General features: G+C 42.8%; 1 protein-coding gene and 1 non-coding gene across 2 annotated transcripts in view; both read right to left on the reverse strand.

Moving 5' to 3' along the window:
• CRIM1 (cysteine rich transmembrane BMP regulator 1) overlaps nucleotides 1-23,568 on the reverse strand; it is a 973,879-nt gene that overhangs the window by 401,500 nt on the left and 548,811 nt on the right. The gene's annotated exons all lie outside the window — the stretch shown is intronic.
• Nucleotides 4,625-4,707, reverse strand: TRNAL-UAA (transfer RNA leucine (anticodon UAA)). The gene has a single exon. It is a non-coding gene; the product is annotated as a tRNA-Leu (tRNA).

Genomic DNA, 23,568 nt, shown 5'->3' on the forward strand with positions numbered 1-23,568 from the left:
GTTTTATTCACAATGTACATGTTGAAAAGTATTATCCTCCAAGCTCAGTCTTGTTGACTTCAATAGACGGAGGATTAATGTAAAATTTATATGTTGAACACTTGAAGTTGTTACAGTAAGAAGTTGTCTCTCTGCAGTTCTTTCCTGCAATCTATGAGCTGAACATGGTCGGATGTATATGGCTACAGCTGATCATGTACCAGTGTACAATAGATATACACCTGAGTCCCCATAATACTTTACAGGATCAGTGATCTGTTTCTGGTTCCCTTAGAAAATGGAGCTATAATATGCAGTTTCCCATGTGTGACCTGACTTAAGGAGGATAAATAGCTCTTTGTACATTATTTCTGGAAGCCCACTAGTAATTACGTAGTACAGCAATAACATATTAACCACATTATTTATTGCTCTTAATGTGCACCTTCTGCTACTTTATATATGTGCCATTACAGCCGAGATAATTTGTGTACACCTGTAATTAGAGCAATCATTGTAACAGCGTGATTACATATGCAAATACAAAGCAATTATTTTATAATTAATTTACAATTGAATATTTACTCCGCAAATTAAGCAAACATAACTTTAACAAGCGCATGAGAAATTCACTTGTCATTTGGTATCCAGTGTGTAATGTATTTAAAAACAGACCTGAAACAAGTATTTACACATCCAAGAAAAGAGGCAACCATTGCATCTACAGGAAAGAAGGTTTACACCACAAAACAGGACAGGATTCTTTACTGTAAGAGCAGTACCCTATGGAACTCTCCACCAGGTGGAGCCGTCATGAAGAATTCTAAATGTCGCCTTTCTAAATATGACAAGTTCTGAATAGTGATGAGCAAGTGTACTCGTTGCTCGGGTGACCTCCGAGTATTTGTTAGTGCTCGGAGATTTAGCTTTCATCCCGGCAGCTAAATGATTTATGGCTATTAGCCAGGCTGAGTACATGTGGGGGTTGCCTGGTTGCTAGGGAATCCCCACATGTAATCAAGCTGGCTAGTAGCTGTAAATCATTCAGATGCCACGATGAAAACTTAATCTGACCAATTTGACCAATAAAAACCTACGTGCAAATGCACAGGAGTATGCATCATTCATGAGTACAGGGCTACACATAATTTGGGGACATATCCGGCCCAATTTTAACAGCGGAAATCTCAACCCAGCCTTCCAGAGTTTACTTTTGTCTCACATGGGCTTTTACCTTGCTCCGGAACAACATGGAAAGTAAACAGGTTGAATAGTAACATAGTAACATAGTAACATAGTTAGTAAGGCCGAAAAAAGACATTTGTCCATCCAGTTCAGCCTATATTCCATCATAATAAATACCCAGATCTACGTCCTTCTACAGAACCTAATAATTGTATGATACAATATTGTTCTGCTCCAGGAAGACATCCAGGCCTCTCTTGAACCCCTCGACTGAGTTCGCCATCACCACCTCCTCAGGCAAGCAATTCCAGATTCTCACTGCCCTAACAGTAAAGAATCCTCTTCTATGTTGGTGGAAAAACCTTCTCTCCTCCAGACGCAAAGAATGCCCCCTTGTGCCCGTCACCTTCCTTGGTATAAACAGATCCTCAGCGAGATATTTGTATTGTCCCCTTATATACTTATACATGGTTATTAGATCGCCCCTCAGTCGTCTTTTTTCTAGACTAAATAATCCTAATTTCGCTAATCTATCTGGGTATTGTAGTTCTCCCATCCCCTTTATTAATTTTGTTGCCCTCCTTTGTACTCTCTCTAGTTCCATTATATCCTTCCTGAGCACCGGTGCCCAAAACTGGACACAGTACTCCATGTGCGGTCTAACTAGGGATTTGTACAGAGGCAGTATAATGCTCTCATCATGTGTATCCAGACCTCTTTTAATGCACCCCATGATCCTGTTTGCCTTGGCAGCTGCTGCCTGGCACTGGCTGCTCCAGGTAAGTTTATCATTAACTAGGATCCCCAAGTCCTTCTCCCTGTCAGATTTACCCAGTGGTTTCCCGTTCAGTGTGTAATGGTGATATTGATTCCCTCTTCCCATGTGTATAACCTTACATTTATCATTGTTAAACCTCATCTGCCACCTTTCAGCCCAAGTTTCCAACTTATCCAGATCCTTCTGTAGCAGAATACTATCTTCTCTTGTATTAACTGCTTTACATAGTTTTGTATCATCTGCAAATATCGATATTTTACTGTGTAAACCTTCTACCAGATCATTAATGAATATGTTGAAGAGAACAGGTCCCAATACTGACCCCTGCGGTACCCCACTGGTCACAGCGACCCAGTTAGAGACTATACCATTTATAACCACCCTCTGCTTTCTATCACTAAGCCAGTTACTAACCCATTTACACACATTTTCCCCCAGACCAAGCATTCTCATTTTGTGTACCAACCTCTTGTGCGGCACGGTATCAAACGCTTTGGAAAAATCGAGATATACCACGTCCAATGACTCACCGTGGTCCAGTCTATAGCTTACCTCTTCATAAAAACTGATTAGATTGGTTTGACAGGAGCGATTTCTCATAAACCCATGCTGATATGGAGTTAAACAGTTATTCTCATTGAGATAATCCAGAATAACATCCCTCAGAAACCCTTCAAATATTTTACCAACAATAGAGGTTAGACTTACTGGCCTATAATTTCCAGGTTCACTTTTAGAGCCCTTTTTGAATATTGGCACCACATTTGCTATGCGCCAGTCCTGCGGAACAGACCCTGTCGCTATAGAGTCCCTAAAAATAAGAAATAATGGTTTATCTATTACATTACTTAGTTCTCTTAGTACTCGTGGGTGTATGCCATCCGGACCCGGAGATTTATCTATTTTAATCTTATTTAGCCGGTTTCGCACCTCTTCTTGGGTTAGATTGGTGACCCTTAATATAGGGTTTTCATTGTTTCTTGGGATTTCACCTAGCATTTCATTTTCCACCGTGAATACCGTGGAGAAGAAGGTGTTTAATATGTTAGCTTTTTCCTCGTCATCTACAACCATTCTTTCCTCACTATTTTTTAAGGGGCCTACATTTTCAGTTTTTATTCTTTTACTATTGATATAGTTGAAGAACAGTTTGGGATTAGTTTTACTCTCCTTAGCAATGTGCTTCTCTGTTTCCTTTTTGGCAGCTTTAATTAGTTTTTTAGATAAAGTATTTTTCTCCCTATAGTTTTTTAGAGCTTCAATGGTGCCATCCTGCTTTAGTAGTGCAAATGCTTTCTTTTTACTGTTAATTGCCTGTCTTACTTCTTTGTTTAGCCACATTGGGTTTTTCCTATTTCTAGTCCTTTTATTCCCACAAGGTATAAACCGCTTACACTGCCTATTTAGGATGTTCTTAAACATTTCCCATTTATTATCTGTATTCTCATTTCTGAGGATATTGTCCCAGTCTACCAGATTAAGGGCATCTCTAAGCTGTTCAAACTTTGCCTTCCTAAAGTTCAATGTTTTTGTGACTCCCTGACAAGTCCCCCTAGTGAAAGACAGGTGAAACTGCACAATATTGTGGTCGCTATTTCCTAAATGCCCAACCACCTGCAGATTTGTTATTCTGTCAGGTCTATTAGATAGTATTAGGTCTAAAAGTGCTGCTCCTCTGGTTGGATTCTGCACCAATTGTGAAAGATAATTTTTCTTGGTTATTAGCAGAAACCTGTTGCCTTTATGGGTTTCACAGGTTTCTGTTTCCCAGTTAATATCCGGGTAGTTAAAGTCCCCCATAACCAGGACCTCATTATGGGTTGCAGCTTCATCTATCTGCTTTAGAAGTAGACTTTCCATGCTTTCAGTTATATTTGGGGGTTTGTAACAGACCCCAATGAGAATTTTGTTACCATTTTTCCCTCCATGAATTTCAACCCATATGGACTCGACATCCTCATTCCCTTCGCTAATATCCTCCCTTAAAGTGGACTTTAGACAAGACTTTACATAGAGACAAACCCCTCCTCCTCTCCGATTTTTACGATCCTTTCTAAATAGACTGTAACCCTGTAAGTTAACTGCCCAGTCATAGCTTTCATCTAACCATGTCTCGGTTATTCCCACTATGTCAAAGTTACCTGTAGATATTTCTGCTTCTAGTTCTTCCATCTTGTTTGTCAGGCTTCTGGCGTTTGCGAGCATGCAGTTTAGAGGATTTTGTTTTGTTCCAATCTCCTCACTGTGGATTGTTTTAGAAATGTTCTTACCTCCCTTCTGAGTATGTTTTCCTGGGTCGTCTTTGTTCGAGTCTAATGTTTTTCTTCCCGTCCCCTCTAAATAATAATCTTTATTTTTATATAGCGCTAACATATTCCGCAGCGCTTTTACACACATGATCATTGCTGTCCCCATTGGGGCTCACAATCTAAATTCCCTGTCAGTATGTCTTTGGAATGTGGGAGGAAACCGGAGTGCCCGGAGGAAACCCATGCAAACACGGAGAGAACATACAAACTCTTTGCAGATGTTGTCCTTAGTGGGGGCTTGAACCCAGGACTCCAGCGCTGCAAGGCTGCTGTGCTAACCACTGCGCCACCGTGCTGCCCATGAAGATCATTTATTTTGCTGAAACATTACTCCTTTTTCAGAAATCTTGTAGAATTTCAAGCGTAAAACTCATACCAGGAATGGGGTTCGAACCCACGAGGATACAAATCCATTGGATCTTAAGTCCAACGCCTTAACCACTCAGCCATCCTGGTAAATGAATAGGATGGGGCTAATGTGTTTTCTCAGCCTTAGGCTAGGCTAGGTTCACATTGCGTCAAGTACATGGCGTTAAACGGATGCGTTAAACGCATGTACAGAAACGGAGCAAAAATATGTGAAATTCGTCGTCACGGTAACGCTAGCGTTAACGCATGTGATCGCGTTTTTTCATTTTGATGTCCGTTTACGAAGTATCCGTTTGTCTGCGTTTGTCACTGTCAATAAAGTTGTTCTTTTTTTTTTTTTTCCCATTTGTCATTGTCGGGTGTGGGCACAGACTCATTCTCCATTTTGAAAGCATTGAGTGAACTTCTGCTAGCAAGATGTTTGTGTCTGAGCTCGTCAGATTTCGCTTGATGCGGTTGCGACTTCGGCAGAGAAAGCGTAGTTCGCAAAGGAGATATTGGATCCACGAAGTGAATTTCTTGCGGAGTACATATGGTGCCTTTCACACCCTGTATGTACAGCTTCGGGATCAAACGCTATTAAAACGTGTGGTCCTATTTGGAAATTTTTCATGATTTGCGTCTGACTGCGTTTGCCATAGCCTTCTATGGCAGAATGAATGCTTCCGTTAGTAGTGCGTTATCTTGGCCGGACCCGAAAACGCTGCAAGCCGCGTTGAAGGTCCGTCAGAAAAAAAACGTTATGTGACAAACGCATACCAATTTAGGGATGCGTCACGATGCGTCAGACAATGCAGGCCTATGTGCGTTACATTGCGTTTTTACTACTTAAAAACGAGTCCGTTAGACGGACACACCTAGCGCAATGTGAACCCAGCCTTACAAACTATCTCACTTGCCTCATTTTCACTGTCCTAAAATGCCAATGTGATATAGCAGATGAAGCAGTCCAGTTGGGTGGAGATAAGTCTCAAGAGATGTTTTATGGTCTAAAGACCTCATCTCTGGTGATGGCAGTCTAGTGACCATCCACAGATGACAATATTAAAGGTATGGATTCATACAATTTGTCACGCCATCCCTAGGGTTACCGTATTTCCCTTCATCAAGACAATTTATTAGCAGGAAACATTTTTTTTACAACTTGTATTTCGTTCATTGAAATCCCTGTGTATTCTGGGAACATAAGTCCAGTTGGGAAGAGCTACTCAGGTGTTCACAGCCACAGTGAAGGCTGTGAATTCCAAATTGGACCGCCTATGGGACCTCTCAACCCAGAAATATCAGGGATTTCAGTCATTCCCATTTTTCCTGCACACCTAACTTGTAATTCATTCACTGAAATCCACAACCTTTCTGCAGTGAGAGATTGACTATGTGGGCCTATCAAGGACTGACAGTCATCACTGTATGAGCATGCATACAGAGATAGCTCTAGGTCACTGACTAGCTCCACCCACTGGACTTCTGTGCCAAGATTTAGTGGGGATTTCCATTAACGAAATATACGTTATTATGAATCCTGTCTGATAAACTTATGTATCAATCTGTTCAGCTTCTTCTGCTCTGTACCATGATGCTATCAGATCAGACTGCATGTTCTACATAAGGGGTCCCTCTAATTGACTCCTATGATACATTTGAAAATGCTCCTAACTGGAGATGGGAATGCGTATAACAGATTTTACTGTCTTATTTGATTATATATGATGGTGCTCCTTTGTGGAGATGGTGGTGTATACAAGATATGTAATTGACTAATTATATGTAAAGGTACTCCTGAGTTTGGCTTGTGCCATGGGGCTTAAAAGAAACCAAATGACCAGTGTATCACTGAAGAGTAGAAACTGTGCCTTTCATGAAGTTAATTAATTAACATTGCTCGCTGCATGCTTAAGTACACTGAAGGTAAAGCACCAAGGGCATCATACGCTCTGAATGTGCTACAGAAAAATCAAAGTATTCATAAAGTTCTGTCTTAATGTATTCTGCCAATTGAAATAAGGGTCTCTGAATGTCACTTTACTGTCAAGAGTTATATAACAGGTTGAACTTGATGAGCGGCTCCTTTTTTCAGAAACCTAAATGAGAGTGAAAGAATGACTGTTGAGGGGGATGAAGGAAGAGTTGGAATTAATAAGGCCAAATGTGATACTACGTTGTAATTATCAAAGATTTGTTATGCTTCCTTGTGTCTCACCTTCCAAACCACTGAGATCACATATATCAGAAGTAGATAGACCAACAGAGTCCCCAGGGAATTGAGAGTAGAAGCTGATGTGCCTAAATGTAAGCAAAACTCTGCCAAGTAGAAGTCCTGCTGCTTGTCGCCCATTATTTATACCGTATTCAGCAGAACTGTGCACAACTTATACCAGCTCATGCCAATTTATTTTCCCATTGGGACTTACTATAAAAAAATTTGTTATGCATGCACACAAATGCTTGCATCATTTTTAGAAGTTGTGTTTCAATTTTTATTTTTGGGATTGGGATATTAATGCAAAATACTTGAGATAAGGTGCAGATTTATTTTCAATGTCAACAATATTTGTATCCCTAACTCTTCTCCCATTTAGAAAAATCATTAAACTATGGTCATTAATGGGGATGAGCAAACACTAAAATTCTCGGATACTCAGACCGAGTAATTTCTAATACTCGGATGCTCGTTTCGAGTAACGAGTCTAATGACAGTCAATGGGAAATTTGAGCATTTTTCTGGCAGACCCTACAAAGAGGACTGGCGGACAATGAAAGTGTTGAAATGAATGGAATAAGTGTGAATGGAAGGAGAACAGCATGAAGAAGACCCCTGGAAGCATCTCTGACTCCCAGATTGCTGCTGAGAACAATGGTGTCACACTTTTACTCCACTTTAAGGACTGACAATAAAACATTCAAAATCAACGAAAAATTTTTTAAGAATTTTATTCCTGCAATGACTTGTATATGAGGCAACATTTAAAAAGGATTTTAAAAAAATAAAGTAAACCAAACTTGAAATTTTTATTAAAAAAATTGGATATGTCAGTGTAATTTATGAAGGAAGCAATAAGTGACAAAAATTAGGGACTCAAATGGACTCCGATACACCCTGTATTAAACATGAAGGAAGGCTTCATACACATTCTGTTCAAATTGTAATGTAGTTGTACTCCTAGACTCATAAAGGCTATGCACTATGTGCAAATCCTACCAAAAATGACAAGCAGGGCCCCAACTGTAGTGCCTTATTCAAATACTGTGAACAAAGTGCAGTTGTGATACTCTACACTTATAAAAGCTCGGCATACAGTGCAAAACCTGCCAATAATTTCAAACAGGGTCATCCTTGGAGGAACCAGCTGGAGTGCTTCACAAAAAATTAAGAAAGTGTAGTTGTGGTACTTCTGCACTCATAAGGGCTTTGCCAAAGTGAAATGCCAGAAAAGATTAAATTATAAGTAGGGTCATCCATTGATCCTAGAAGGCAACAACTGGTGGGCCTCATTCAAATATCGAACATTAAAAACACTATGTGCTGCTGGCATATAGTGGTGCAGAAAAGCCGGGTCTAATCCAGGCTTCATTCATTGCTATCAGATTGAGCCTGTCAGCGCTTTCTGTTGACAGACAAAAGTGCCTGTCTGTTAAAGGGAACCTGTCACCCCAAAATCGAAGTTGAGCTAAGCCCACCGGCATCAGGGGCTTATCTACAGCATTCTGGAATGCTGTAGATAAGCCCCCGATGTATCCTGAAAGATGAGAAAAAGAGGTTAGATTATACTCACCCAGGAGCGTTCCCACTGCGGTCAGGGCCTCCCATCTTCATAGGATGACGTCCTCTTCTTGTCTTCACACTGCGGCTCCGGCGCAGGCGTACTTTGTCTGCTCTGTTGAGGACAGAGCAAAGTACTGCAGTGTGCACGCGCCGGGTCTCTCTGACCTTTCCCGGCGCCTGGGCACTGCGGTACTTTGCTCTGCCCTCAACAGGGCAGACAAAGTGGGCCTGCGCCGGATCCGCAGCGTGAAGACAAGATGAGGACGTCATCGTAAGAAGATGGGAGGCCCTGGACCGGACCGCGATACCCATCAGATCGGACCGTCCCCCAGGTGAGTATAATCTAACCTCTTTTTCTCATCTTTCAGGTTACATCGGGGGCTTATCTACAGCATTACAGAATGCTGTAGATAAGCCCCTGATGCCGATGCGCTTAGCACAACTTCGATTTTGGGGGTGACAGGTTCCCTTTAAGACACCCTCCCACATCCCGGTGGCACTAAAAACCCGCTCAGACAAGATACTAGCGGCAAGGCAGCACAAAACCTCCAAGACATAGAGGGACAGCACGTGCCAGGTGTCCAGCATTGAGACCCAATATCTGAAAGGCGCAGAAGAATTAGGCAGTATGCTGGTTTTATCAGCCAGGGATTGCTTGACCATCTTTAAAAACTTTTCCCTTCTTATCAAAAAGACCCGGTCATCAGGGCATGGATGCTGGTAGGGTGTAATGAAATTGGTCCAGGCCTTTAACAGTGTACCTCTGCCTCTGCTCTACCTTGTGTGTGTACCCCTCACCTCTCCTTCTTGGTTGGGTAAGGAAGCTTGCCCCTGGCAGTTAGCGTTATCTGATTGGATTTTTTTTCAACATATTTTCCACAATGGCCTTCTGGTATCGCACCATTTTAGAAGACCTCTTCACCTGAGGATGGCGAGATGCAAAGTTCTCCTTGTAATATAAATGGAGAGATACAAAGTTCTCCTTGTAATGTGAGTCTAGCAGGGCGAATAACCAGTACTCTTTTTTTGGCCAAGATGATTGTAAAGCGAGGGTCATGTGAAAAGTAGTGATACATAAAGTCTGCCGTATGTGCCAAGGTCCCTATAGCCAACACTTCTCTGTTTCCATCAAGATGACTACTCTCCATCTCTTCCTCTTCATTCCCCTCCTCAGTCCATTCACACAGGAGAGATGTTATGAAGCTTGTGTGGATCTATCATCTTGTCCCTGATATCTTTACAATTCTCTTTGGTCTTGCCCATGCTGTAGAGGTTAGAATCTGACTGATTAATTGAGTCTGTGGACAGGAATCTTTTATAAAGGTGACTAAGTAAGACAGCTGTCTTTAATGCAGGTAACGAGTTGATTAGGAGCTGGTCTGTAGGAGCCAGAACTTTTAATGGTTGGTAGTGGATCAAATACTTATTTCTCACTGCAATGTGATTTTCTGGATTTTATTTTTCATATTTCATTTGTCAATAATAAAATTAACCTACTCTTAAAATTATAGACTGTTCATGTTTTTGTCAGTAGGCAAACTTACAGAATTAGCAAGAGATGAAATACCTATTTCCCCCACTGCAACATCGAATTATACCACAGCGCATGTAATAGTATATGAATAATTGAATATAGAAAAAATTTCAATGCTTTTTGGACTGTTATATAATACCAAAATGTAACACAGACCACGCAATAGTATACGGATGAGTAAATGAATACAGAAAAATGTTTCAATGCTTTTTTGGAGTGTTATATAACACAGAAATGGACCACAAAGCACCTAATATGCTATGGATGACAATGTAGTCAAAACTTTCACCCAAAAAATAAAAATGTGGTCAACTGCCACAGCTATATATTTAACAACAGACTGAACAACCACTCCTGCAACTCCTTCTCCCTCCCTAGGCTATAAATGCCGATTGTATCTGATACAAACAGCAAAACACAAAATTAGCCCTTACATGGACTGTTAGTATGATGGTTCAGCTTCAGCACCAGAATCAACACTACAGGACTCTGATTTGTTAAACTGTGCACACACACACACCAGGACTCTGTCCCCCAGTAACAACTGTCACAGAGCTGTGGAATGGTGTCAGTGTGTCGAGCCTTGCAGCGTTTGTCCTTATATAACCCCTTATGATGTCACACCGCCAGCCAATCGCAGTAATGCCACTACCAAGATGGCTACGGAATTACAGTAACTCACAGCCACAATGCACACATGCTTATTTGCTGTGTAACAGGTGGCAATCATGTGGGGTGGGGATTCGAGTTTGAAATTGAGCACTAGCTAATGTTTGCTGAGTGCCGAGCACATCCGAGCACCCACATATCTGAGTACAGAGGCATATCTAGGGATTCTGGCACTCGGGGCAAGAATTCATTTTGGCGCCCCCCTTTCCAAGGACATATGTGATTTGCAGATTTAGTCATGTACCGACGAGCTCCTCTGCCTAATGCTCTCAATATTCAGTGAAAAACTGAGAGAAGCAGAAGAGAAGCTCGTTGTCACAGGGTCATAAGTATGAAAGTCACATATGAGTGAAGTGTCCATGTGACGACTACTGGAACCTGCATAGCTGAATCCTGGCATCGCAGCTTCTGAATTCTCACAACTAATGCACTGCACATTTTTAAGATTCTCCCTTGCCGGTGAACAGACATGTCAGCACAAGCATGCTATTTGTATACTTCTGATCACATTCCGACTAGACGTGCCCGGCCTCGCTCAGTTCATTTTCATTGAGTGAAGCCACACATGTCTAGTCGGCACAATAACCGCATGTATGTAAATCGCCAGCACAACAGATTCCTGACAGCGTGCAGTGCACACTGTGAGAAGTCAGAAATCTGTAGTCACAAAGAATGACTGCAGACTCATTACAAACCTGGACATCCCCTTTAATGCTCCTAACATAAATAAAAACATGAGTTAGTTATTATCACAAATAACATTTACATCCAGGTACCTTATAGATGAAGCCGTCTCTGGAGTCGTTCTCCTTTTCTTCATCTTGTCCAGACCCCATGATGAGTTTTCTCATCCACAGCTTGTCTCTGCAGATTTTCATCTTCTCCGCTCTTTTGCAGAAAATCTCCACATGATGCCCTTAAAGATACAAGTGTCTTTAGAATGCTCCTGAATAAAAAATTGCTCCTCACTATATTGTCTGCACAAAATATGACCCCACATTGTCCCTCTTATGGTACATGCTCTTCACACTGACTTCTACTTTCCATACCAATCCCCTCTTCACACTGTCCTCTCACAGTGTCCCTCCTATGGGGCCCAGTATTTATACTGTGTTCTCTCATCACACTCCCCCTCCTTGGTATACTTTCCCCTCCTGGCTGGCCCTTACATTGTTCCACCATGCTACGCCCCCACTACGCAGTTTCTATTCTGTGCCCAATCACTTTTCTCCCCATACTGTCTCCTCACACTATTCCCCTCCCTCCTCATACTATCTCCTCTCACATCCCACTGTTCACCATACTGTCTCCTCATATATTAACCCCCTCACTTTCTACTCTGCCTGCTCACCTGACTCCCCATACTGTGTCTGCACACATCCCATCACCCTCACTCCCCATACTCTGTCCACATACATTTTTCACATCGCTACTCATACTGTGTACATTCCCCCATCCGCTCCTCATACTGTCTGCACCCTTCCCCCATACTGTTTCCTCAGATATGCCCCACATTCCCCCATAATGTTTCCTCCAATATGCCCCCTCCATTCTCCTGTACTGTTTCCTCATATACTGTATGCCCATTATTGTCCTCTCCCCCACCCATCATAACTCTCTTCATCACCTCCATCTTTGCCTTCTCCACGAACTACATCATTGCTTCTCCCCCACCACACCATAATTTCCCATTCCACAACCTCCATCATTTCCTCCTTCCCAAGCACTTCCATTATTGGCCATTACACCACCTCCATCATTTCCTCCTTTGCCTTTTCCACCACATCCATCATTTTCTCTTCCCCACCATCCCCATCCACCACCATCATCATTGTCCTTTCCGCCGCCATCACAATACTTGCCCATTCCACCACCTCCATCATTTTCTCCCCCTCCAATATCATCAGTGTGCTTTCCACCACCATCCTTGTCCATTCTACCACCTCCATCATTTCTTCCCCCCTCATTACTGCCCTTTCCACCACCTCCATGATTTCCTCCTCCCCCACCATCATTGCATTCTCCCCCCACCACCATCATTGCCCATTCCAATTTCCACCTCCATCATTGCCTGCCCCACCCCATCATTGCCCATTCCACCACCTCCATCATTCCCCCCACCCACATCATTGCCCATTCCACCTCCATCATTGCCACCTCCATCATTTCCCATTCCACCACATCCATCATTTCCTCCTCCCCCTCCATCCCAATTATTGTCCTCTCTCCATCAGCCCCATCAATGCCCTCGCCTCTTCTCCCCGTACACACACACACAAAACCATTTACCTCTCTGCAGTCACCTGCAGCGCTACGCATGCACACACACACAGCACCTCTCACCTCTATATATACACACTCACCACACATACAGCACCTTTCACCTCTATATATACACACACACAGCACCTCTCACCTCTCTATTCAGACACACACACAGCACCTCTACATATATACACACAAACACACACACCCTCTCACCTCTCCACACGCTCTGCCGCAGCATCTCATTGCCTTCCTCTGACACAGCCGGCCGCTGAATGATGACGTCATCCAGCAGCGCTGCCTGTGTGGAGGAAGCGGGCAGGAAGACAGATCGCCGCAGCTCCGCTGCTATTTTCTTTTGTAGGCAGTGGAGCTGCAGGGATTTCTCCCTGCCTGCCGCAACCACCATGCAGGGCCCCCCTTCATCTCTGCCGGACCCCAGTGCGGTATGTCTGCACATTTCGGGAGCCGGCGCGCTGCAGCTTCTCTGTGCTGGCTGTCAGCTTGACAGTCGGCACAGAGAACAGACGACTCTCAATCCGGGGGGCGGCAGAATGCAGCCACCGGGGGAGACATTGCGGACCGCCGAATTAGGCGGCCCGACCGCGCCCCCTTGCCGGCTGCACCCGGGGCATCCCCTCTAGATACGCCACTGTCCGAGTATGACCAATCAAGTTCGCTCATCCTTAATCAAGATGCATTGGATACTGAATAACTTGCTTATCACTTGGGACTGGCCAATGAGACCTCCTGTGATCCCAACATCATGTCTCTGGGACAGCGAGAATAGGACTCAGCAGCTGCGTCTTGAATGGAGTGGAGGTGCTCAACCTCTGCAATGGGACTGCTGGAAATAGCCGGATTTCTTCCCCAATCCCGTAAACAATTAATGGAGCACAAATCGAGCATAAGCACCTCAGCTCCATTCAAGACTAGGCTGCAGAGTTTGGTTCTCCGTTTTCCAAGAACCTCAATCTTGGGATTGCTGGGAGTCAAAATAGTCAAACACCCAGTGATCAGTACGTTATTCCCTATAATAACTTGTTTGTTTGAGGAATAATAAACATTAAAAATACAGAACAGCTGCAGTGTAAGGCCAGATGCACATGGCTGATGGGGTATAAGGGGTTAGTGACATACTTCCAACAAGGAAGTTCCAACACTTCTCTTCAAACACAACAGAAGGACTGGCTGCCATATTTTCCATTTATCATTTACAGACATAGCAGTTCATCTATATGGGTGGCTGGTAAGACAGCTAGCGCCATTCACTGATGCTGGTCAGCAGAGGTCCCAGTTGTTGGACCTTCACTGATAAAACAGGGATAGCTTGTACTAAGGACAGGAAAACTCCTTACGTTTCGGGAAACTCAGTAACAGAACAGTGCACCTTTAATGTATTAATTTCTGCTTGGAGACTCGTTTGTGTTAGAACAAGCTGTGGATTCTGCAGGTGATTTTGCTGTTTTAAGACAACCCCTTGCTGTGGCTTGTACACATATTTTCTCTTTTCTTATCTCTGAAGAAAGCTCAAGGGAGTCAGCTATGTAGAAGCCAAGGCTGACCTCACAGTTAAAACCACCCACGCATGCTTACAATTGTGATCTATCACACATGTTTTTACTCCCGAATTGCATAAGAAGCAATTTCTAGAGAAGGAAATCTAGACACATCTACTTGGCATTCAATTTCATGCATTGTGTGACTTCCAGATGTTTCAAGGACCTGCCCAACAGAAGCTGTGAATCTGCGCTTGATCAAATCCCTGCGATGGAGAATTCTCAGTGTTTGTCTCAGTTTTAAAACAAGGCAATGCTCATTTATTAATCCGTGTTGCTGTGGTTACTTGAACTTTACTTTGCCTGTGGATAAAATAATATCAGCGCCAAGGAAGCTCTAGGAGGAACAATCAACAAAGGCAACCGAAGATGCCTCACGTGTCATTATATAAAGTGTAGGACGAGATCATTCGGTTGGATTCACACACGGTGGCTTGCTACGTTACAATTTGATTTTTGTTTTTTTCTTCCCAAAGTTTGCAAAAAAAGGTAAAAAAATCGGTGGCAAAGAGTTTTAAAGTCTAAAGTACAGTATTTTGGATTTCTGAGTTTTTATTGCATTAGTGGGGATAGGAGTGTTTTATCCAAAATGTAGCATGTTCTCAGTACGACATTTTTTTTTTTTTTTTTTGTTTTCTCATAGGCATCTCTATAGATGTTAAAAAATACCAGATACATTTAAAATGTAACAAAATAAAAACAGTAAAAATGCTTGTTAAAAACGCAATGAAAATCACTTTTCCCAAGTGTTTAAAAACAACATGTGTGAATTCCTTATACACTGCTACTGATGCAGGAAAACATACCTTAACACTACCCTGAATACGCAAATAGCTTCTTCAGAGAGGAAGAGGACAAGAGCATAGATGCCGAGTGCATGTAGAAATCCTAAAACTCAATATCGACCCTTTAATGAGCCTTGCCACATGACTGAGATTAAGAAGCCAAAGCAGAAAGCCCATTTACAGACACATGTTTCGGGGTATTAGCTCTTCATCAGTGCAAAGACGGAAAGCTAGCTGACAGCTGGGTGAGAGGTATCTGACAGGAGTCTAAGGCCAGGGTCACACTTGGGAGCGCAATGCGAGAAACTCACATCAATACCCGGCACTGCCGCTGGCACTCGGGGCCGGAGCGTTCAGCTGCATAGAAATACATGGAGCCGCACACTCCGGTCCCGAGTGCCGGGTATTGATGTGAGAGACTCGTGCGTGTATCTCGCATTGCACTCGCAAGTGTGACCCCGGCCTTAAGGGATATTTCTCTCTGAATGGGAGATACAGATACTCGGCAGCAGCAGGTAAGCAATATGCAGAGCTGATGTAGATTGCTAACAAGATGTTGCTGGAAGAGATTTTAGAAGATTTTTGGAAGTGCCAGGTATCGGGCCCCAGAGATCTCATATTAATGACCTGTCCTACAGATAGGTTATAAATTGAAAAGTATTGGACAGCCCTTTTAAATTGAAGAATATTGTGTGTTCCACGTTTGGTACAAATGATAGTAATAATAGCTGTTAAGACTTTCTGACATACTACGGTAAGTATTTCTTAATGCATTAAGGGGATATCTGGGACTTTAAAAAACAAAATATGCCTAAGCATTAACAGGCCTGTAGTTGATAACCGAGGCCGCAACCTGCTTGTGGTACCCGATGCCGGTCATTGATCGCTCCTGCCAGAGATTCAGTTGCTCCCTATCAACAGAGCAGACGTGACATCAATAGAAGTCTGTGATCCCCCCTGTGCAGGTGGAGAACGGCGCTAGTCACAACAGGCAGGTAGGTAACAACTACCCCCCTGTTAGTGCTTATGCGCATTTTAGTTTAAAGTCCCAGATATCCCCTTAACTATTATTCTTTATCAATAGTACCAGTTCTCTGGAATTGCTCCGAACCACATCAGTGCAGCATAGTATTATAAATATCAGCTAGGAATAATGGGGAGGAGGGGGATGCAGCTGGAGTTTATCTCTGTGAGGCTGCAAGTTATGGGAGCCTAAGGCCGGGTTCACATCATGTTTTAGCATTTCAATACTTTGGTCTGAAGCCATGAAAAATGGGATTCAAGTGCATCTGCTGACGGGGCTATTGACTTGAATGATCTCACAGAGTCACCTTATGCTCTGCCTGACTTAATTTTCACCAATGTCCAAATTTTTGAAGTAGGCACAAAACACAGAACCACATTTTTATTCTTACCACAAAGGGCTGACACTGCCGGAAATAAGGTCAGACAGAACACAAAATGACCCTGTCAATTCATTCGAGCACCACTCCAGTATTTTTTTTTCCATTTTACCCCATCAATGGTGTCAATGATCTAAGTTCCTTGCCCCTAGTCTCATTCTTACCTGCTGCTGTATTCACCAGTTCTTGGCGGTGCTCCGGTCGGTCTCCACTCAGAAGTTGCCGTCACAAGATGGCGGTGTATGACCGGAACATTGATAGGAACAGATTAACATGGTAGCTGGTGAACAAAATACTAGGGTCATGGACCTTACATTAGTGGCATAACTCCAACACTGAAATGAAAAAAAAAACTCCCTGGAGTGGTGCTTTAAAGTAAATGGAATATATCTGAATCCTGATTTTCAGGTCTTCAGATGGAGCCCTGAAGGAGCCACTGATGTGTTGCAAAAACATGATGTGAACATAACCTGAATGGAGAGATGTGTTCAGGGTACAGCTAAGAAGCTTCACACCAGAAAAACCTTCCAACTCAGCAGGTCTGAGGATACAGAAGACAAGGTCCATTAATGCAGATTAGCTGTCCATTGATATACAGCAGTGCACAGTTGGGTGAGGAGATTGTGTGCTGGAGTAAGCGATTGAGGAATACTATATACAGAATCAAACTATACATCAAAATAGGGTTATTCCACTATGAAACCTTGTCGGCTTAGTATCCCGTGAGTCCGGTGCAGAATAGTAATGAGATTTGTATCTTCTAGAGACTTGCGCAGGCAGACAGCAGACCGACGCCACTGGCAAACCTGCACCGTTGGTTGATGCATGGCGACAATGGAGGATCAAATCTACAAGGTAGTAGTCAATGCTCAGATGATTAATGTTCCGCAGAAACAGCTCCAGTCAGTTCATTCAGACCATTATTTACACTGTGAGCTGCTTTAGGACAACATTAATTAATTTTCCTAACAATGCCATGAATCACCTAGAACACCCTCACAATGTACTGCAGCCTCAATAGCGTCTGTGTAGCTGAGCCAGATATAAATCATCACAATGTGTAAGAAATTAGTAAGCGCTGACGTATATTCATACAAATTAGTGCTATGTGTACATTGTGTTCATGTCATCATTAATCAGTGTAAATGAAGACAGTAACATCCTTCTGAATGTCATAAGCAAAAATAACCCAAAAAAAGAGACTGACACCTGCCTTCTGTAAGGCACAAATGCGTCACTATTAAAAATCATTCAAGGGGTTGTGTCAAGGCGCGGTGTGTCCATGAATTACATGGCAGGCCTATCTTTTGACAGAAGTAGAACAAAAGAGATATTTTAGCATTCTGTCTATTAACAGACGTGCCAATACCAAAGATGTGTTTTTTGTTTTGTTTATTTCTGCACTGTGTGTGTTATTTCTATATATTTTTTAAAACATTTTCAATCTTATTTTTCCTTCTTCATCCAAATCGAGAAATTGAGACTGTGATTGTCTGCTCTCTTCTCCATTCCACTATAAATCACTGGGGCTCCGACAATTGGGACGCTGCCGATCCTGAGAATGGGTGCTCCATCTCCCCTTGTGAATGGAGCGGTAGCGCGTTAGTGTGACCACCACTCCACTCACTTCTATAAGTCATTAGGAGCGGTACAGCGGGAATTTAGTCAGCATTCTTTTATTTCCACCACATGAGGTTTTGAGCGAAATGATTTTGGTCTTGCACCTTTTTATCAGGAAATCTGATGGCTTTGTTTGCAGAATGTGGCACCAGTCTGGAGCAGCACAGCGTATGGCAATATACATATCTATATACTTGGCGAGGCTCTGATCAAGGTCGCCATAGGAGCAGAAATGTGCACGTGTGAGCCCAGTTCCATAAACACCAAATGGCACAGTGGTCACTCGTGCACTATCACTCCACTAATAAGAAGACCCCGTATTCAAGACTGATGGGTCCGACTCCCAGAGATCAGAGCGGATAAATGTATTTGATGAGAAAAACCTCTGTAATTTCCAATAAAACAGAAAATAGAGAATTGGCTATTCACAATGCAACAACATAAAAGTACAGAAGGTCAAGCCTGCTCTTCCATATTGTCCTTACACAGCGGTAATCCATTATTGTGTAAACCTCCTGGCTTGTATATTGATTCTAGCACTTACAACTAAGGCTTTCTTCCAGGTATTAATGGAAGATTAATAGGAATCGTGTGCAATACACAAGAGCATATATGTAAAAGTGGACATACCAGGAACAATTAAAAAAAAACACCTTAGTCAATGTAATTATTGGATGTGGTGTTCTGTCTTGCAGCCCACAAGTCATAGGGGGCACCAATGCTGTGACATATTTAGCCATTGTAAGTAAATGTCAATGATGCTCTTCTCTAAGGGAGTCTATTGAGAATTAACAAACTAGCTTTCTACTAAAGCATCCATCAGGAACAATTAAAATGGGATATTGACCTATCTTTCTTCAGTGGTTGGGGGAACTGTGTGCAGCATATAGCTATAAGGGTATATGACAATGGGGTGTATTGGCAGCGCTTTGGATGCAGCGGATACCCCGCTCTGCCCAAATCCCTGCCCCTTTTGTATGTGCGGTGATTCTGGATGTGTTCATTGAACACATGTGGAATCACCGCTTCCTATACATAGACTGTATTTATCTTGCGAAGACGGAGCGTTTCCACAAGATAAATAGACATGCTGCGGTCTGGAAAGACGAGACACATGTCCGGTTAAGCAGGGCCGCCGGATGCAGCCCTGCATGCATAGTGGAGACAGGATTTCATAAAATGCCCTCCACTCTGCTGTAACATCTGGACACTGCGGATGTACACAGCGTCCAATGAGTAGAAAATCCTGAAGGTTTCTTGACCATGGAAACATACCCTAATGGTACCACTGGGGTTGTTAGACATTATAGTCTGCTAAAAATAGGTGTCTACCATTATTCCAGAGGTTACTGATTGTACTGACCTGTCAGTAGTTCAGGAGTAGCCAGGTTGTGCTCTTATTTTATTGCCACCTCTCCCCTGACTATTCTGATATTTCATTTTTTTTAAAATCCATCACATGGCTCCAGAGTTGTAGGTCTTTTATTCAACAATAATATTTTGGTTATCTCCAAGGGGGAGTGTCTTCCAGGGTAATTATGCAGAGAACCCTAAAGACACGCCCCCAGAAAAATCCATTAGTCACGCCCCCAGATAGTCCCATGAGACACGCCCCCAGAGAATCAAGTGAGGCACGCCCCCAGACAATCCCATGAGTCACACCCTCTTAGTAATGAGCCTAAAATTAGTACAAAAAAAGCTTAAATCTTTGGAACTGTTTGTTGGATTTTAAGAAAAAAAAGCTATATATTTAGGGGGCAGAGGGAATAAAATATGAGCAAAAAATTTACACTTTTGGCCTGGTGGCAGGTCTTCTTCAAAGTGTATCTGTTATTTCAGGAGAACTTGCAGCAAAATGTGTTTGCCTCTAGTTCCTTCCCTCTCCATAGAATCTTATAGGCACTAATTGTCAGCTCCTATCTCAATAATGGGAAAAGCTGTCTTTACTGAAAATTGATTTTACAAATTTAACCCAAGAATTGAGAGTGATAGATCAGTCCAGGAAGAGAACAAAGCAGATTCCTCTGATAAGATATATTAAAAAGTTGCTTCTTTTCATGTGTACTATTGATTTATAGAAAAAAAAATAAAACTTATCCTGGCAAATAGCTGTTGTACTTTGTAGAAGTGAAGGAGTTAAGCGAGGCAAGGTGAAATATTTTCATATTTGTAATCCGAGATGGTATGGATAAGCGAAGCCAGTTTCCTCTTCCCTCTTGTTTGAACAAACCATGGCATATTAGGGAGAACAGGTTGGGAAACCACAAGAATGCAGAACTGTCTGTGCTGCAGAGACTATAGGCCTCTCTGGCAGGCAAAGTTGTGTCTGATTTCCACTCTCTCTGCTTGTCTGTTGTGAATTCCTGAGGCGTGACAAGCGCAGACAGCTCAGGAACCAATTCACAGCTTCAACCCTCCTAGACCCTTCACATGCACATTGCACATGGATCGTGAAGTACCTCTTCTGATTTGTACAACCTAGGGATTACTACAGGTCACCAAAACAAGGAACACAAGCAGCACAGGTCTAGAAATGACTGAAATGTCCACCTACGTAGGGGATTTTACTTCTAACTCGTATACATTTTATTTTACTCTGCAGACTATTCGACGAGAAAAATGTACAGCATGCTACACTTTTCCAGAAAAAATTAAGGACACCGTGACAGAACCTCAGGGATCCCAATTTAAGTCAGTGAGGTTCATTGGGTGCTGTGGGTGCCCATTATGTGACAGATCTAACGCTCTAATTTTTGGCATTCTGAGATATGAAAAGAGTTAATCTCGAGATCTGGACTCCAAGGACTCATTCGGATGTCAGTTTTTCACGCACGAGAGCGATCTGTGTTTTTCACGGCTAGCACTTGTACGTATGACAGTCTATGGGACGGTTCTCAGGTCCGTCATTTTTTGTGGTCAGTGCAGAATGCAGAGATATGTCTGATATTAATCCGAGTACCGGATCAGGCGTCAAGTCTAGGAGCCTGTGAAAAATGGGAAAAACCAGATGCCATCTGTGTGCTGTCCTTTTTTTCAAAAACGGAAAGATAAGGAGAAGCTGGAGAAATGTTTCTTTCTTATGGCTCTGATGACACTCTGGTGAAACTCCAATCAAAATTACTAATGAAACTTGGACCGTTATCATCCGAATTTCATCAGAGTTTTGCTCAGTTTAATCAGCTTTTTCACTGTTGAGAGAATTTCTCCACCTTCTCCTGTTAATCAGTCTGCGAAAAACGGATGGCATCCGAGTGCTGTCAGATTTTTTCACGGACCCATAACTTGCCTTACCAATTTGATCCGACTTTCCGATTAATATCGGACATGTCTCCATTATTTTACACAGACTAATCGGTCCCCCCCAAAAATTGTGGCATGCGAACAGCCCCACAGTCATAGACAAGTGCTTATCTGTGAAAAAAACGGATAGCGATCGTACGTGAAAAACTGACGTGTGAATGAGCCCTGAGTAGAGGTTTTCTCTTTATCTATCTCAAACATGCGAAAACAGGAAACTAATGGTGCCAAAAGATGTCTGGAATGAGGGGGGGTTTACTTTATTTTAGGAAATAAGGGGGTCATATGCACTATTAAGGCTATGTGCACACGTTGAGGAATTGCAGAGGAAATGACAGCTGCAATTCCACAACTCCCTGCTGCGGGAAATACGCATGCGAAATTGGCATGCGTATGCCCGCTAAACACTAGCGTTTTGCAAGCGTAATTAGCTTGCAGAATGCTAGCGTTTTCCAAGCGATCTGTAGCATCACTTGTAAAAATGATTGACAGGTTGGTCACACTTGTCAAACATAGTGTTTGACAAGTGTGACCAATTTTTTACTATTGATGCTGTCTAAGCAGCATCAATAGTAAAAAGATATAATGTTAACAATAATTTTAAACATATAAAATCGTGATATTCTCACCTTCCAGAGTCCCCTGCGGCCTTCACGATGCTCGCGATGCTCCCGGCAACTCCCGTTCCCAGCGATGCCTTGCGACAATGACCCCAGATGACGTAGCATCCCGCTACGTCATCACAGGTCATTGTCGCAAGAGATCACTGGGAAACGGAGCTGCCGGGAGTACCGCTAAGGCCTGGGCTGGATCCGGGGGCCGCCAGAAGGTGAGTATATAACTATTTTTTATTTTAATTCTTTTTTAAGGGCCTGACTCTCTCCTCCACCCTGGTTACCATCCACACATGATCCACTTACTTTGCGCATGGTGGGCAAAGCCCCATGCGGAAAGTAAGCGGATCAATGCATTCCTATGTGTGTGGAATCGCCGCAATTCCGCACAAAGAATGAGCATGCTGCGTATTTTTCCGCTATGCGATTCCGCTGTGGAAAAATACACAGAATTAGCACAGCATTGTGGAATCCCATTGAATTCAATGGGTTGTGTATGCATTTTTGCAGCGTTTTCGCAGTGAAAAAACACGGCAAAAACGAATACAATCCGCAAATCCGAAAAAAAAATGTGGGACCCTCTCTCTATAAAACACAGACAGCACCCATTAACAAAGATCACCTTTTGCTGTGATGAACACTGGCCATCAGTATTGCATGGTTGCCAATTGAGTGAATGCAGCCACTTTAGGGTTATGGCTAGCTGTCCCTTATGGTTAATGACGGTTTATAAAGAGGGACCTGCAGTAATCAGCTGATTCCCTGAGCATCTTCAATGTAAAAGTTCATTTTCAATTAGATAACATATAAGACATAGGTAGGGCTTTACACTTTCACAGGGGACACATCCAATGTATTGCTTTAGACTTCAGGTCTATCAATCGCAGCAAGAAATTCCATAATAGGGCAAGCTCCCATGTTTGTTTGCACAGGCGGTATCACAGCCTACATCAAATAAATACTTTTAGCCATCGACACGGGCACACATTTTATCCATCAAGCCTTTACTTGGTCCAGCAAGCATTTTCATCCCAGGAAAGTGACAGGAGACGAGGAGAAGACATAACTTGCTTGGAGTAAAGCTAATGTCTTGGAGATACCAAAACTTGGCAGTAATAGAACTGCAAACATGCTGTATTAGTGTTAGTAGACTGGCTGCAATAAAGTCGGGATGTTAGAGAGAGATTCATTATAATCTGAACATTTCACATTCAGCAAACTGTGACGTGATTGTGCAGAGGAGCAAAAAGATTCTTGCTGCTCTGGTCTGGGATCATGTCAAGTCCTACTTGGCAGCCGGAAAAGGGCACACTTAACTTCTGCAGCCCAAGCCCTGGGTGTTGCGATTACTAGTCCTGTCCACATCATGTGTGGCCTAGTCATGATGGCCTAGTCATGTGGCACCAGAATGGGGTCTAGCAAGCACAAGAGGTGCCCAG

Source organism: Ranitomeya imitator, chromosome 5, assembly GCF_032444005.1.
Source record: "Ranitomeya imitator isolate aRanImi1 chromosome 5, aRanImi1.pri, whole genome shotgun sequence".
Lineage (NCBI taxonomy): Eukaryota > Metazoa > Chordata > Amphibia > Anura > Dendrobatidae > Ranitomeya > Ranitomeya imitator.